The following is a 17,376-nucleotide window of genomic DNA, read 5'->3' as shown; positions in this document are numbered from 1 at the left end:
GAGAGAGAGAGAGAGAGAGAGAGAGAGAGAGAGAGTGGACTTTGGATTTTTTTTTTTAATTCATTAAAATTATTCAGATGGAAGCTACAACGTTGGTTAAACGTTTATACATATTAATCTATTTCTTGTTCTGCTGAATTTTAAATTAAATTCGGAAAATCAAAATGTAAGACAAATTAATACTCCGATGGAACTCTGTCAAACCTACCAGCTGAGGATTAAGATTCATTTCACATTCAATTATTGTTTACTTTATAATAAGATTTATAATTATATTATTTATTAAATGGTATTCATTTGAATTTAGTGCATTTTTCCAATACCCTCAGCTGTGTATGCAGCAGCTTATTGTGATCCACTCCATTATTGCAAATAGTTGGAATAATAAAATATCCAGGCGTAGGTAGAGAATAATAAATTCTAGAAATTTCGTATTCCCGGCGAAGAATGCGCGATTAATAGAAACACCGGGTTGAGGACTATTTTCGCTCACCTGGGCTCACCAGAGACCAACTGCTGGAATTTCAATATTAATCCACTGGAGCCAACTCCAGGCCAAGGCTCAATTGTCCCATCAATTGTGGTCATTTCCTCACCACCGCTCAAACAATCATTAATGAACAGTGCATTTTATTTTTTTTAAAACTATTTGTAACGACTATTTTAGCCATGTTTTATTTATAGTTGTTATTCATCTTAGTAAAGATATTTATCAATGTAATCGTTACATTTATTTATTCAATGGAATTGTAAGTATTACCATTACAGCTCCATGTTATGATCTGTCGAGATGTGTATGAAAAACATTTTTTTCTCTGATGAGATTTCATAAGATTCAATCATTATGTTATTATTATTTACCATCACTCAGGTATAATTCGTCTGTATTTAAACATTATTCGAACCATTTTGTTTTAAGATTTTGCTTGTTTTAAGATAAGATATGGCTTCTATAGCCTTATGAATTGTTTTATTTATTCTAAATTTGAAAACCTCACATTTAAAAATCAAAATTAAATAAGTTAAACTGATGTAAACTAGTTTTAATGTGAGTGCTAATTAGATACCTGTACGTCTCATATCTCCTCAGATAAAGATTTCCCTCAAGAATTTAAAAACTAACTACTGTTTTTACAGTATATAATAAACAACTAATTTTCCGACGTTTCGTCCCACTTTGTAGACATTCATCAGACTGTTCTTAATACTAAGACTTTTTGAAAGCCCCTAAAGCTATCAACTTGAACAGCCCTATTGAAGATCTACAATTTTGGGCGAAACGTAGGAAAATAAATAGTTTTTAACTATTTTTGTTCTTTTTTGACCGTAAACCTGGCCATTTTTTTCATATTTGTAATTATACGGTCAATTATTTATATATACAATGTTCTGTTAGATATTCTAGGGTTCTGGGAAGTTTCAAAGAAATTTTAATGAAAAGTTAATTTTGCTTAAAATTTTAAAACGCCTTGTTTTAAACATTTTATATTTCCTCTCATAATCACGAGTGGTTTGAGAGCATAAGACCCCAATATAGCAATTTTATCATGCTCAGTTATCATTTCTTAAATGAATTCAATTTTAAATTTTATGAGTATCAATAAAGTATAAAATTATTAATAATCGTCTTTAAACCAAATTAATAAACTTGTTTTGATACAAGTGTGTACGTACTTACTTTATACTTACATAGTTTTGTATAAGTAATAACCCATATCAGCGGACACTTCTCGGCCATGAACAAACTTATCGTTTGATGTTCGTTATTAAAAGGTTTTACTGTAATATGATTAATAATAATTAGTTTTTGTACCAATAGTTTGGTCCTTTCTCTATCGGTTCCGTGGTGTAGTGGTTATCACATCTGCTTTACACGCAGAAGGTCGCCAGTTCGATCCTGGCCGGAATCACTTTCTATTTTGAAACTATTTTTTTTTTTCTATTTTATTACTCACAATTATTTTATCTTATTAAAAACAATAACAATTATTAAATGAGCTATAATTAAATGATCAGGGAATGGAAAGGCATTAGGAATATATCTTAGGAGAGATAGGAAGATATCTCATGCAGGATAGGTCGGCTGTTTGATATTCAATTTTGTTTTGGGCCGGATAGATCTCCAATCCACCTTCTATTCAGTATTTTACATGTCATATTATTGATTTCGGTTATTCAAAAAACTTCCAGCTAAAACAAGTTTTTTTTTCTTCAGTCAATGATAATTATTTTTGATAAAATGGCTCATTATCGGATACGAAAATAATAATGGCTCGTACGGTTTGAATACTTCCGTAGTTTGTAATAGTGAATTGGACTTTTCAGCAACGAAAAATATCAAAAATACAAAAACTCATGAATCTTACTGTAAGGGTATTTGCTAGCTTTCAGTCTTTCCGGAAATAAATTTTAAAACTTTGTTACTCGGTGTAATTTTTTCCAAAGACTTGCAGGTTCTTTGACGCCATATGAACCCTAATTGTGCATTGTAAAAATTGGGAGCTACTCTTTACATTAACGTAATCTCACGATTGTTACCGTCAGTTCAAGCACAAACATGAAGCATTAGTATGCGAAGATATACAAAAACAAGTTCATAATGTATAGTTTAGTCCTCTGCCTTATTTTATCCAGTCATGTATAAGAAATCAGATTAGAAGGGTAATGAGATCAAATCATGATATTTTATTTACTTGAAAATTATGTTTTTCTTATCCTCCTTTAATTGCCATTGAAACAAATAAAATATACACTTGACTTAATATATGTGCACGATAGAACTGAGATTCTTTTATTTCAAGAGGGGCATTTTAAATTAGGAATAAACATAAGTCTCATTTACTTTAGAAATAAATTATTCTGATTGAAGTGCTCATTTGTGTACATTATTTTATAGGAATATATTTTGTTCGAGTCTAGTAAATATTAGTACGTATTTATTAAAAATAATCAAAATAAAAAACGAATGAATGTATTCAGGAGAGTGTTCCAAGGTTCTTATAATTTGAAATTATTTAGACTAATTCCAACCTTTAACTCCAGCAGAGAAGAATAAGCTCAGAGGAAAAAAAATGATTAAGAATGAGATTCAAAGAGAAGGAAAAAGTGTGAAAAACTTATTAAATAGTTATAATTTAATTTTAAATTAGACTCGAAGTATATGAGAACCGCTACTACAATTTTCATTCTGCTAAAGATGGAAGCTCGCGAGACTAAGCATACTTATTTGTCTTTTAGTATTTTTTTATAAACCCTAGAGTAAATTAGGACAACCTACGTTTTGTTTAACCCAATATTTGCTAAAGCTCATGCCTGAAAATCACTTTGTAAATTCATTTACTTTTTGGATGGCCAATTTAATCATATAATATTATACAAAAAATTGGTTTATAATCAATTTTACAGCGTTTACGAAGCCGGATAGTCATGAATGAAAATTTGATTGATTAATTTTGTTTGCTTTGTGTAAAATTCCTGTTTTTTTTTTTTAATTTTAGCTGATCGTTTGAGCCCTATTGGTTATATATTCCAAAAAAATGTTGGTTAACGAAGAAATTTTGATTTTTCCAATAGTATTGCAAAAAATTGTTATATCTCACAAAAATATAATACAAATATCTTTTATAATTTTTTTTAATAATGACGTTTATAATGCTTACAATTTATTTTATTTTATATTATATATTATTTTAAGTCTAATAAATAAGTACACAAATAAGCAAGAATACATTTTCTAACGTAGAAAATATAAGAAAAAAACTTGACAAATAGATACTGATGTCTTAAGAATGTATTATAAAATAATAAAATGGAATTTTTTAAAATTTTTTAAAGTTATATTTTCTACTGGAAGAGTTTCAAATACAATTAGAACTTGTGAATGAAAAGGTACTCTTCCTGTTTTAATTATTTATTTTATATCATTAATAAACAATAACAACGTTTCGAGGTTGTCACCAAATCTTCAGGTATCTGATTAAATATCTATCTAAAATACCTTCCTCATTCTTCATAGGAAGGTATTTTATTTCCTTATTTAAAATATCTCCTTTCTTCTAATTATTAAAAATTTTATATTTGTGATAACAATACGTTATTATTAGCAATACAAGACTAATAAGAATAAAAACCAATGTAATTTTAGATAGATGTTTAATTAGATATCTGATTGATGGTGTGATAACCCCGAGGCGTTTTTATTGTTTTTTAATAATATAAAATAAATAATTAAAACAGGAATAGTACCTTTTCACTTTTGAATATCAAAAGTTAGCTTCTCAAAAATCTCAGTTTATCAAAAAAAAAAAAGAAATTTTCACTCATATAGAATGCATAAATAATTCACAAGGAATTGTTATAAAAGATATCTTAGAAAATAAATCTGGCCTATAAAGCTCACAAAAAGCAAATATATTAGCATGGTAACGAATTGGATCACCTAACGAATACATTTTATACCTGGATAACGATTAGATACTAATTTATTATAATTATTTAAAGTAAATTAGTAAATTTAATTGTTTTAATGTGTGAATTCATCCGCAAATGCCTTTCTGAAAGTACTTTTTTCGAAAGGCGGATCGTTGTTTCTTCGTAATGTGAACTTTAATATAATATTATCAAAGATATATTTTTTTTTAATAATTAATTTTTTACCACTGACAGTTTATTTTATATACGTGTAATAAATAAGCTAGAATAACATTTACAATGTAGAAATCAACAATTAGATACTGAAGTGACTAAAATTATCGTGTGTCCTAGCATCCTTCCTCTACCAAGCTATTCAATCCCGTGTCCGTGATAAATCTCCGGCTCCTTCAATTCAAATCCTCTAATAATTCTCGCAATATCCGTTCTTGGTCTTCAGATTTATATACAGCTGTCCACTGAACAGTAGCTTATGATAGATCATTCATTATATGATTCTCCTCCTTGTGGAATTCCATCACAACATTCATCCGTTGCTCCAGCACTCTTCCAACTTTCTAATCCCGCCTATCCCTTCATTTCCAACCCGTCCTGTCAGAAAAGAAGCAATTATGTTGTTTTCGACCAATATGTATAAATTGATTGAATGTTTTGTATTATTATTATTATTATTATTATTATTATTTAATAAATATTTTTTTATGAATTCATTTGAACTTTTTACATCCTTTACTGTAGTGTAAATCGATGTTCTAATTATTTACTTGGGTTTGTAAAAATGGACGTTAAAATATTTTGATCTTTTTTCTGTTAATTTTTTTTTCCAATTTATTACTCTGAAAAGTTATACTTTGATTTAATATTAATTCAGTTTTATGTTGTTATTTGTTGATATTTTGTTTTATAATCTCTAGAGACCAATTTTTATTGTAGGTATTATGATTCTCTGTAATTCAAATAGAATTATTAGAAAAAAACTTAAAGATAATAAAAAGAAAGTGATTCCGGCCAGGATCGAACTGGCGACCTTCTGCGTGTAAAGCAGATGTGATAACCACTACACCACGGAACCGATAGAGAAAAGACCAAACTATTTTGATACAAAAAATAATTATTATTAATTATATTACAGTTAAACATCCTCATAACGTACATTAAACGAGGAACTTGTCCGTTGCCGAGAAGCGTCCGCTAATAAGGGGTAATTACTTATTCAAAAAATAAATACGTACACGCTTGTTTCAAAACAAGTTTATAAATTTGGATCAAAGAAGATTATGAATAATTTTATACTTTATTGATACTCATAAAATTTAAAATTTAATTCATTTAACAAATGATAACTAAACATGGTGGAATTGCTATATTGGGGATTTATGCTCTGTAACCACTCGTTGTTATAAGAGGAAATAGAAAATGTTTAAAACAAGCTGTTTTGCAAAGTTAACAAAAATAGTTTTCCATTCGGAGCTCGATATGTTTGAAACTGCCGAGAACAACAGAATATCTAACAGAACATTGTATATATAAATAATTGACCGTATAATTACAAATATGAAGATGGTCAAAAAAGAAAAAAAATAGATAAAAACTATTTACCTACGTTTCGCCCCACATTGTAGAGCTTCATCAGGGCTGTTCAAGTTTACTAGTTTAGAGACTTTCAAAAAAGTCTTATAAACTTAGAATAATTAACATTTTTATACATAAAAAACTAAAAAATAATAGACATTTTTTTTCCACTTAGCACTTGTGGGGTTGTGACTAGAACTGGGCAAATGGATGAAAACTCACATTTCAGCTCCGTTTCTGGGAAATTATTTATCCTAACTGAAGTTTTGAAAAAACCTGGGAATTAAAGGCAGGGCATTTAAAGCGTTCAATAAATGGTAAGAATACATTGGAACCCGATATAGCAATTTCATTATGTTTAGTTATAATTTATTAAATTTTTACATATTAAATTTTAAAGTATAAATAGAATACAAAATTATAAATAATCTTCTTTAATTCAAATTAATATGCTTGTTTTGATACAAAGGTGTACATATTTATTTGTTGTATATATATATTGTTGTAATATAAATAATGATAATTAATTTTTGTAATAAAATAGTTTGGTCCTTTCTCCATCGGTTCCGTGGTGTAGTGGTTATCACATCTGCTTTACACGCAGAAGGTCGCCAGTTCGATCCTGGCCGGAATCACAGTTTTTATTTTTTTCAAACTTATAAAATTATTTTACAATTTACAATGCTGAAAATACTAATTGAGAAAATAAAAATTGGAATTTAGAGGGAAGAAAGCAAAATGAACGAAAAATTAGACTTAAACTCTTGTGCTTTTGTTCTATTTGTACAGTGTTGAATCCTTCCCTGCATTCCAAACGATTTGAGAATATTTCAAACTGTTGAACAATTTTTTAATTAATATTTTATATTTCTTATTATTTTTCAAAAAATCTTATGTACTTTGGTGCTATATTTTTATAAATTTAATTTTATTTTAATTTTATAAATAATACAGTGTTTCAGCTCATTAATAAGGCGATTTTCTTAGTTAAAAAATCAAGAAATAAAATAAACATAGAATAATGATAACAATGAAGGTCAGTGTTTTGATAAGTAAACATTTTTTGTAGACATTAAGATTAAATACTGAATTAGGATGTGTAAGCATGCATTTTTTTAGGAAAGGGATTATTAGATATTTTGAAACAATTTTGATGAGGGTATTAAAAAAATTATAAGTAACTTTATACAATTTTAAGATTCACAACTAGTTGGTATTTGTAATAGTATTCTGAAAGTTAAACAGCTAAAGATTTATCTAACTGATTAATAGTTTGGAAAATAGCAGGTATTTTTGTTAATAAAAAATTAATATTTCGTTAGTACATAGTTTAGTTCTTTTATAAAGAATTTATTTATTTATCATAAGACCTTAGTGGACTACTAAACACACATGTTATTCCACAATCTTGTGAAGTTGTTGAATACTTAAAAAAAAATACATATTATTTTCCTTCTCTCATTCGTTTTATATCTTAATGAGTCGTAAACTAAGGTGCGTAAGATTTTAGTACGTGTCACTAATTTACACATATTGGAGTGGATCCAAATTCATTAACGGCCTATGAAATTAATCCCTCTGTTATAGTATGGCTTAGCTGCTAACAAGCTAAAGCTTGAAGCCACCTGTCATAGAAGCTACTTCAGAATGAAAAGTATTATTAATGCCTCAAATAGCTAACAAAAATTTAATATTTTTATGATACAGCCATGTTAGAGAACTAGGAAAAAAATTAATGTAAAGAATGTCTACGATTTTTTATACGAAATCCTTCGTAGGAAAAAAAAAGTTAAGGCCGAACACTTAACAGTATAAGTAATCGATTTTTTGTTTCAGTTAATTTTGGAAATTATCATTAATTTTTTTGGTGGATTTTTTTTTTATGTTCTAGCTAAGCTGAACCAGATAGAGACTGAAATTCTAGAACTAAATTGTTATTTGGTAGTATTTTTTTCGTCAAACAAATATTTAGTTAAAAACCATTTGGTTTGAAAATTACAACAGACTAACAAGGGTTCAGTACATAATTTTATTTTTCGGATTTATCTTATGAGAAATTGATTTTAGTATCATTATAATCATCATAGGATTAACTTATTTCATTATTTTAATACTTTTGAAAAGCTTATGTTGAAATTATTAGTTAGTGTTAGCTATGGACTTCTATGAGCCACAATAAACATTTTATCAAAACCTCTTAACTGAATATTTACCATACTCGGTCTCTCAAGGTAGGATAGCCATCAACCCTCAGCATTCCTTCCCAATAAAAATGTTCTCCTATATTATTTTTGCCCAAAATATTAAAATATGGATTGATTTATCATGAAACAAAATCTTACCATTATATTATAATAACAAGATTTAAACACTTAACGTAAAATGCAACCTACTTTTTTTCTTAAAAAACTACTTAGTGATGAGAGCACGAATATAATTTAATCATAATTACGTAAGTGAAGTGTTAACAACACCAGTGGAGCTTGAACTGTAACATATATTTTATTTAAAACACTTTTAGCAAGTGTTAACAACACTATTAGAGCTTGAACTGTATATATTTATTTTTTAAAACACTTTTACAAGTGTTAACAACACCAGTAAAGCTCGTTTGGAGGCTATCCAATCCATGGATCATAGTTTTTCGAAATGGCGTATGTCCACCAGTAAATGAGATTTGGTAGATGAGGATTGGCCATATAAAAACAGACACATCGAAGTTTAATACTTGTAGAAAAAAAATTAAGTAAAATTATATATTTATTTTTTCACCATTTTGACAACATTATAGCGGAAATTTGAATTCAAGCATATGCAGATATTACAAAAAAAAAAAAAAAAAACCCTTGCCACAAACTCACGTGATACAGTTGATAAATATCATTAACATGTTTCATCTAGGACTTATTTAATTTTTTTTTTTTATCACGTATCGGCCACTAAGGACCACGTCAATATCAATGGTTAGGCTTCTTTGGGAGTCTTGATTTTCTATCGCAGTTTCATGATCCTCGACTGCCTTTCTTTTCTTTTTTCGTACCCCTTTTTTTTCCCTTTTCCAATATTGGTGAGATTTTTCAATGTTTTCCTATACGTATCTCTATCTAGACAGTCGGTATCTGAAATTTTAAGTCTCTTTAGTTCCTATCTCATTTGCGTCGTGTATTCTCCCATACTTTTGTAGCTAAATTTTTTTAAAGATCTTCTTATTCAATCTTTCCTCTTTCATTCTCTTCATGTGCGCATAGAACATCAGCCTTCTGATTTTCATCTTCTTACATAGGCCTTTGATTTTTCTGTAGATCTTAGCCTGTAACCTTCTTGTGTTTTCGTGGGCTCATAAGCTCTTAAGCTCCTCTTCTCTATTTTTAGCAGCTTTTACAAATTGGGTAAGCATGTGCAGTTTTATCAGATTTATGGTTTTCTGATCTACTCCATACTCATTCAGGATTTCCAGTAGAGTTTTCCTATCCACAGAATCGTAGGCATTTTTAAAGTCAACATAGGAAATGTAAAGATTTTTCCTTCTGGTAGTGTAGAATTTTATGAGCAGTTTAAGGCATAGAATTTGATCCTGACAGGACCTTCCTTTTCTAAAGCCCTCTTGGTACTCTCCTATTTTGTGATCTATTTGTAATTCCTGTTTATTCAGCAAGACTTTAGAGAAGATCTTATACGTAACGATAATAGTGAAATTTCTCTATATTTATACATGTAAAGGATGTATTAAGGCGACTCGACCCTTCCCTGGGAGACACTGAAGATGCGGCGGCGGCAGGTGGACTCCGGAAGGAGATGTGTTTTACTTATTCAAGGAGCTCCGAGCCCAGGGTCAAGCGGAGGGTGAGTTTGCCGAGAAGCTTCTTATGTTGTATAATAGGCTGACGGAGAAGACAGTTCTTTAATTTTATATTATAAAAAAAAAAAGGTCAATAACATTAAGACATAACTAAAATATTATGATATACAAAGATTTCACGTTTTGTCATAATTATAACATTTAGCTAGTTCAAATCACTATGAATAATCAATTTATCAGAAAAAAAGAATGATGGCAATTTTTATTTATTCTTTACTGGAAAGAGTAGTTCAGAAGGTGTGAATCGTTCTTGCTTTGTGCTTTACAGTAATGTACAAAAAGCTGCCCTAGTACAAGGAGGGGACTATTTGCTTTAATTTAAATGATAATCAAGCTTCAGCACTGGCTGGACCAGACAGGTTTAAATCCTGCTACAGCCACTGTTTTTTGTTGCTTAGTATCACTGAAACTAGGAGAGGTTTTGTTGTAAAACTTATTACCCTTCAGCGTCGGTAATATCTTAATTTTCTTCAGTCTATGCTTCGCGGTGCATTCTCGGGTTCAATTATGACTAGAAGGTAGTATAGATAAAAACGAAAATTATAAGGGTAGGTGTAATTAAAGTATCAGGTGTAAGAAACTCAAATTGGAGTAGGTCTGTTTTCCACTTATGTTTTAGTACATTATTCAATTGTGAAATGCATTGTTTTTAAAGCATATAACTTTTTTAATAATTTTTTTTGTGTATTTTAAATAAAATTTTCACAATATTTGTTCTTAATTATTTAAATAGATCCATTTTTTATTTTTTTATAAATTACTACATTTCATTTGGTCATTCGTTCAGTCATGTGTAGCTTGTAGAATTTTGTTCTCTCTTACGCACGTTCTTATAATTGCCTGGAAGCGATTTCTATAATTTTTTTTTAATCCATCTGTTTTAAGAATTGTGATATCGAAGCAGAATGTTTTAATGTTTTAATAATTATTTTCGTTATTGTGGTATAACTGCCATCCCCACTCCTCCCAATACCAACGGTCACTCTATCTTTGACTACCGTCAAAACAGGTATGCATTCTGTCTCATCATTAGATGTGTATTTTTTTTTTATTTTTTCATCTCTTTATTTGTACTTTCTTTAATATTTCTTCTCTTATCTATCTGTTACTATTACCCTTTTCATTTACTATTTATAACCTTTAATTTGTCTTATTATATCTTACTTTTCATTTTATACCCCTGTTATTTTTCCACTTATGTTTTTTCTTTTTTCCTTTTTGTAACTATAGTGTTTGTATCTTTTTTAGCCCTGACGAAGCCCTGCAATGGGGGGCGAAACGTTGGCTCAATAAAATTGTATAATTATTTACTATTTGAGTTTACCGCACCCGGACCATATTCCATTCATCTATACACACGGTCAATCAATAATCTTCCAGAATGGTTTATTTTTGAGGTTTTTTGGCGAAGATCTTGGTAATAAAATCAGTGTTATATCAGTTAGCAGAGAAATATGCTGGGTTGACCGTTCCCAGTGGCCTAGTTTCGAACAAGCTTTCTCTTGAGTAAGATGCCTTCCGTTTCAGCTACTTTACTAATTTCAATTTATTAAAATTTTATTCATTTATAATTTTTTTTAATAAGTATTTTAATATTTAATAATGAATATTAATCAAAACGATTTATGAAAAAAATAAAACCTTTTAAACTACATAAAACAAACATTTTTTTAATATAAAGTTGTATTTATTATTTATAGTTTAATATAAAATAATGTGTATTAAAGTGTATTAATGTGTATTAAACACTGAAATCGAATGGCTACAATTTTGAGGACAATTAATATGTATATATTTTTTTATGCTTCTATACTTCTCTATAACTATTTATTGTGTTTGGTTTTCAAACACCTTGATACTAACATATTTACCAGCAACATTATGGAATCTGAATAATATAAAACATTTAACTATTTTTTAATGGATAACGTTTCAGCCCATACAGCAGGTTTCCATCGGTAGAGATGTACATTAGTAAACTAAAAATGGGATTTTCGGATCGATAGGAAAATTGAATTAATTGTTTTCAGCTTAATTTAATTTTAATTTTTTTTTACCAATCTATACATCCACTTATCAGAATAGCCAATTGCAGCGGGAGTCACAAATGGAATCAATACAAGACTACACAAAAAAAAAACTTCATCCCGAAGACAGAAGCCCAGATTGCTCCTAGACATTTTGTTATAAATTCTAAATTTATTAATGCTATTATTATTACTTCTATTTTATTTGTTGGTTTTTTTCGCTCCGTCCTTTTCTCAAATTAACCTTTTTTTTTTCATCTTTCATTTCAAATATCATTGTTTTTGTTATTAGCTTTTCTTCTTCTCTTCTCTATTTTTATCTATTAATTTTTTTTTTATTTATAACGTTGTTTTAGGGGTGTCTTTTGTACAAGACTATACCCCTCTCCCAAAATCAAGGGTTAAAAAAAAAATGTAACTGTTATATCAACCATCTAAGGACCTTCACCTCAACCCTGTGTCCTACTGATAAAAAAAAAATCAACGCACCGTTCTGGAGATTCCTCACCTAAACCATTGTTTTGTATGATACCTTTATGTTTTTGTTTCTGATTTTTGAGAATTCTTTCTGTGTCCTACTGATAAAAAAAAAATCAACGCACCGTTCTGGAGATTCCTCACCTAAACCATTGTTTTGTATGATACCTTTATGTTTTTGTTTCTGATTTTTGAGAATTCTTTCGTAGTGTATCCATGATAAAGCATGCAATTTTGTTTTGTGTATAGTTTATAATGTTTTTTTTTTTCTTCAAAATTATGAGATATTACAGCTGAAACCTCGCTTGTGATCAAAAAATGCTATTTACCATTAAAAAATTATAATAACCAGGCTATGCCTCACATTTTTTACCATAAGAGCAACATTCATGAAAAAAGAATAAGAGAATATGACTGCGTTAGCTCCCTCTTCTTAAGAAAAAATAATTAATTGTTGATATGATTTAACTGTTTAATCTCGAATATAGTCTATTTTATTTATTTTTGAGGGTGAGTGGGGGCGCACCTCCCCCCCCCCGCTAAAGATAATTTCTGTATCTACCTCCGCTTACGAATAAGTAACTGTAGATCCTTTCATGATAAGAAATATTTCGGGAAAAAAAAATGGTTTCTTAATTTTCACCGAATTAAATTTTCTCTAGTTCCGGAGTAATACCCATCTATGTGTCTATTAATATATATATATATATACAAGTTACTGAAATAAAGGAAGGGTTCATTACCGACGAGTATAATGACTCAGAAGAGGAAGAGAAGAATACTGAATCTTTCAGAGGCCGGCATTGTCGGCTGAGGAGGAAGAATCTCTTAGCCAAACTCTTGCTCTTAATTTTTGATCAGTGGACTCCGCTCATGGGCTGTTTCATAATGGAAGGCCTCTTCCAACCTGCATGTCCCCTCCGGGGCCTTTGCGTCTCTTAATATTAACCTTCAATCAAAATTGTTTTAGTCATGCATTCACTTTGTCTTCTGCCTACCCTACTCAACTTTAAATTAACTTTTACTTTACTTATACTTAAACGAAACTAATAGGTCCTAACATCATGTTACACTTAAGTTGGTGTTTTAAGCTCCCATTTACCACTATTATTTATCTAGTATTAAAAAGAATACCAAGTGTTCCTTACTAAGTACTCCATTGAATACTTACATGACTCAATATATTTTTGTACTTCAAGGGACACCTATAGGTGACAAAAAACCAAAGATGGAGGATAAGATTAATCGAGTAAGGGTAAGACTGATGGATTACTTATAAAATTTATAAATCTGATCATACAAAATTTGCAGTGGTTTGGGTATAGAAAAAGTGGTTAGGAAAATCGGGAATGCTAAGTTTTTATCGTGAGTTCAACTTTTTTATCACAGGAAAATGCCGAAATACTGGCCAAACTAGTTTTCTGTTTACGAATCGAAAAAAAAATATTTGAATGAAAAATAAAGAGGTTTTGAAAAAAAATAATAGTAGAAAGTTTTATTTTTAGGAGGTAGGAAAAAAAAAAGAAAAAAATAGTAGAGCCTATAAAGGGGGCTGAAACGTAGCTATTCATATAACACTTTTATATCATTATATTATTATTTTATGTTGACTGATCACCAAACTCTCTAAGATTATATTATATATAAAAGCTTCAATTAATTTAAATAATTTGTTTTTATTTTATTTCAGAAAAGGGGCTGGTCGAAAAGGAGCTTATGTGTCCGGTAAGTTGACATTCTTTTTTATAATGTGGATAATCATGAAATTGTTTATAAAATGACCAAAAGTGGCTTAGTTAATTAGATTTTTCAATTATTATTATTTTTATTAATTCGGCTCTACAACTCGATGTCGAGTCCTGGCCTTCTACATCAGCCTCCACCAATCATTACGATCTTGTGCAGCTGCCATCCAGTTCCTCACTCCCATCATGGTCCTGGCATCACCACTCACACCATCACTCCATCGAAGGGGAGTCTTCCTCTGCGTCTTGTTCCATGTAGTGCCTCTGTCACTATTTTCCTTGGCAGATCATTCTCAGTCATCCGAGCAACAAGCCCTGCCCACCTCAATCTACTGAGCCTCACAAACTGCACAACGTGTGGTTCCTTGTATAAAACTTTGAGCTCTTGGTTTGTTCAACGTCTCCATATCTGGTCAACCTTGACAGCTCCAAATATTTTACGGAGAATCTTCCTCTCCATGACCATTAAGTTGTGCTCACCAGCCTTGGAGATAGTTCACGTTTCCGAGCAATACAAAAGAACTGGCCGAATCATTGTTTTATACAAGTAAATCTAGGTAACCTTAGACAAGGTACGACTCCCAAAATAGGGACTGAGGCTATAATTTATATTTATAATAGATATTTCAAATAGTTTTAAGAATTATTAACTAAAAAAATACAGGACAGTATTAGTTTCCAAATTTATTCTAAATTAAATAAGGTTCAATTTTACTGTAGCTTATTTATAAAGTTTATTTTATTTTTTTCTATTTGTGTTTAGTCTGTCCACCTGTGCTTGTAAAACAATATTCTGAGCTAATGGATGTTAGGAACCATTTGAGCTCTAAATTTTGAAAAAAAAAAGTTTAATCTTTCCGTTTCTTAATATGTAACGTTATTTTTAAGCGAACAGTGTGGAACAAATTTTCTATTTTCATGTCTTAAAATTATTCAAGTTTCCCACTAAAAAAACCTTGCCGGCTTAAAACATTCATGTAAGCCTAGCTACGTGGTCTCAGCGGGAATGATTTAATATAAGTTTACGAATAGCTGAATCTGTAAAACTGAAGTGTTTTTTTTCCTGTGGAGCAACATAATTACTGTTTATCTTATAAACTCTTACTTGAAGATTACTCATTGTGTATGCTGAAGACGTAGGAGACGTTGGTATTTATATCAAATCGTTTATACCAATGTACTAATTTTATCGCTTTTATCTCGGATAAATTAAAGTGAAGAACGGAACATTTTTAATGTAAGATTACTCACATTGTGTATTTATATGTCTTAGAGTATTGATTCTTCGTTACATTGAGGGTTATCAATTGCCAAAACGATAAGGAATTCATGATTATTATGACTCTCTTCACGGCATATCTCATCGCCAATAACAAGAATAGCTGTCATTAGGCAACTGGTCCGTGAAACAAGAAAACCACGAGCCGCCTAATTGCTTCTCTAGTGGTTGACATCTTTAGTCTCCCCTCCCCCGGCTCTTAGTTGGTTCCACCTTGCCCTAATAATGTAAATTCAGCCTCTTGATCTAGAATATATTTGTTATTCACTTCGATCGCCGCATAGCCTGGAATCACCATAACAACATCAAACTAACTCAAACCTGTGCAAAGTCAGCAATGCCATATCCTATCCTAAATAGAAAATCCAAATTATAACCAGAAACAGCTATTCATATTTATAAAACAATACTCAGGCTACTGCTGATGTACGGCTGTGAAGTTTGGGGAGCGGCATCCTTTACAAAAATGAAAGAATCTTTTCAAAATAAAATCAGAAGAATCGCAATGGATGCTCCATGATTTGGAAAAAATAGCCAATTTCATCGGGAATTACAAATGGAGTCATAAAGGATTATATCAAGAAATGGTTCATGAAGTTCCACTCCTAGTTACTAACAGTCAAAGGAGCAGTGACCTACAACTTGGGAAGTCTAACCTAATCCAGAAGACTGAAGTCTAGGCTGCTACAGGTCATCCTGTTATAAGTTCTATACTTGTCGATACTATTATTATCGATACACCATTCTATCCATGTGGTATTATATAAAATTAAAAAAAAATTGTTTATAAATGGTAATTTAAGATGGTATTTAGTACCAAAATAGAATGACAGAAATGTCATGTCAAAAGAGACCGAAGAAAAAGAAAATAATAGGAACTTCCTCAAATGGCACTACCTATATGACTGGATTAAATCTAAATAAATTCATTAAAAAGAATGATTATAATACGAGAACTACAAAAATAAAATCTACTTGTTGCAAGTTGCTAAAAAGATCTGTCAGGAAATAATAAAATATCTGCCATCAAAATAGAAATACATGCCAATACTAAAAGAAAAAAATATGAAAAGAAATAAATGAGAGTAGATACTTTTTTTATTTTATAATGAGTATAAAGAAAAAATTGATAAAAGAAATATTAATAGACGAGTACCAATTATAATGAGAATGGTAAGAAAAATATGAATGGAAATACTTGAAAATAGACAAATTAGACAGAAATACTGAACTTATTTAATAAAGAATGTTCTTAGTGGATGAAAAGGGTTTTTTATGTTCGCACTTTATAAATTTATTCTTTTCAAAGTCAAATATTGTCGGATAGCAAAGAGATTTCATGGTATTACCATACCATCAAACTTTATCTACACCTCTGTCAAAAAAGCACCTTTTTACAAATAGGTCTCAATACACAATATATAGATTTGTTTTATGTTATTTTTGTACCACTTGAAGTGAATTGCTAACCAATCTTCTGGGAAGACCAAAATAGCATCTATTTAATTATTATTATCTTAACCGAAATATTATTATTTTTGTTTACTTAAAAGCCCAAATATACAAATTCACTTGTAGATTCAAATGTTTATAAACCGAATTGGACGTAGACTTCTTTTCCTTTATTACAAGAGTTATATCATAAGATAAACACGAGATTAAAGTTATTAAACCATCCATTTAGTAGTATCAATTTATTAAAGCAGTTATTTGATTATATCATTCCTGTTTATCTCCTTAACCGCGATAGACGCATTTCCAAATATGAGGAGCCGTCGGTAAGACAAAAAGCCTAAACGAAAAAAAAAAAATTTCAAACCATTTTTATGTTTTTTTTTTTTTTTTTTTTTTTCCCGAACCCTCTAAAACAGAAATAAAATATGAGTTAGTAGTGCATTACTGTGTAGAAAGAAAAAGTAATTCATGTTGTGTCTTACCTTTTACTACCTTTGGTATTTAAAGGTTACCTGTTATATTTAATTTTAC

General features: G+C 29.8%; 1 protein-coding gene, 1 long non-coding RNA gene and 3 other non-coding genes across 7 annotated transcripts in view; 3 read left to right on the top strand and 2 right to left on the bottom strand.

Moving 5' to 3' along the window:
• Positions 1-17,376, top strand: part of LOC106691081 (uncharacterized) — a 597,463-nt gene that overhangs the window by 423,001 nt on the left and 157,086 nt on the right. For all 3 annotated transcript variants that reach the window (XM_067046502.1, XM_067046501.1, XM_067046500.1), the window contains exon 4: positions 14,057-14,091. The gene's annotated coding sequence lies outside the window, so the exon portion shown is untranslated. The remainder of the gene's footprint in view (positions 1-14,056; positions 14,092-17,376) is intronic.
• On the top strand, positions 1,838-1,910 carry TRNAV-UAC (transfer RNA valine (anticodon UAC)). The gene has a single exon. It is a non-coding gene; the product is annotated as a tRNA-Val (tRNA).
• Positions 5,431-5,503, bottom strand: TRNAV-UAC (transfer RNA valine (anticodon UAC)). The gene has a single exon. It is a non-coding gene; the product is annotated as a tRNA-Val (tRNA).
• Positions 6,566-6,638, top strand: TRNAV-UAC (transfer RNA valine (anticodon UAC)). The gene has a single exon. It is a non-coding gene; the product is annotated as a tRNA-Val (tRNA).
• The window catches only part of LOC136795556 (uncharacterized), a 14,055-nt gene continuing 9,833 nt past the window's right edge, over positions 13,155-17,376 (bottom strand). The window contains exons 2-3 of the long non-coding RNA XR_010843176.1: positions 15,363-15,675; positions 13,155-13,315 (exon numbers count right to left, since the gene is read on the bottom strand). This is a non-coding gene — a long non-coding RNA (uncharacterized lncRNA). The remainder of the gene's footprint in view (positions 13,316-15,362; positions 15,676-17,376) is intronic.

Source organism: Halyomorpha halys, unplaced genomic scaffold (genome assembly GCF_000696795.3).
Source record: "Halyomorpha halys isolate HHAL.00 unplaced genomic scaffold, Hhal_1.1 Scaffold51.1, whole genome shotgun sequence".
Classification (NCBI taxonomy): Eukaryota; Metazoa; Arthropoda; class Insecta; order Hemiptera; family Pentatomidae; genus Halyomorpha; species Halyomorpha halys.
The sequence above is the reverse complement of the archived record's forward strand: the minus strand, read 5'-3'. Positions and strand labels throughout refer to the sequence as shown.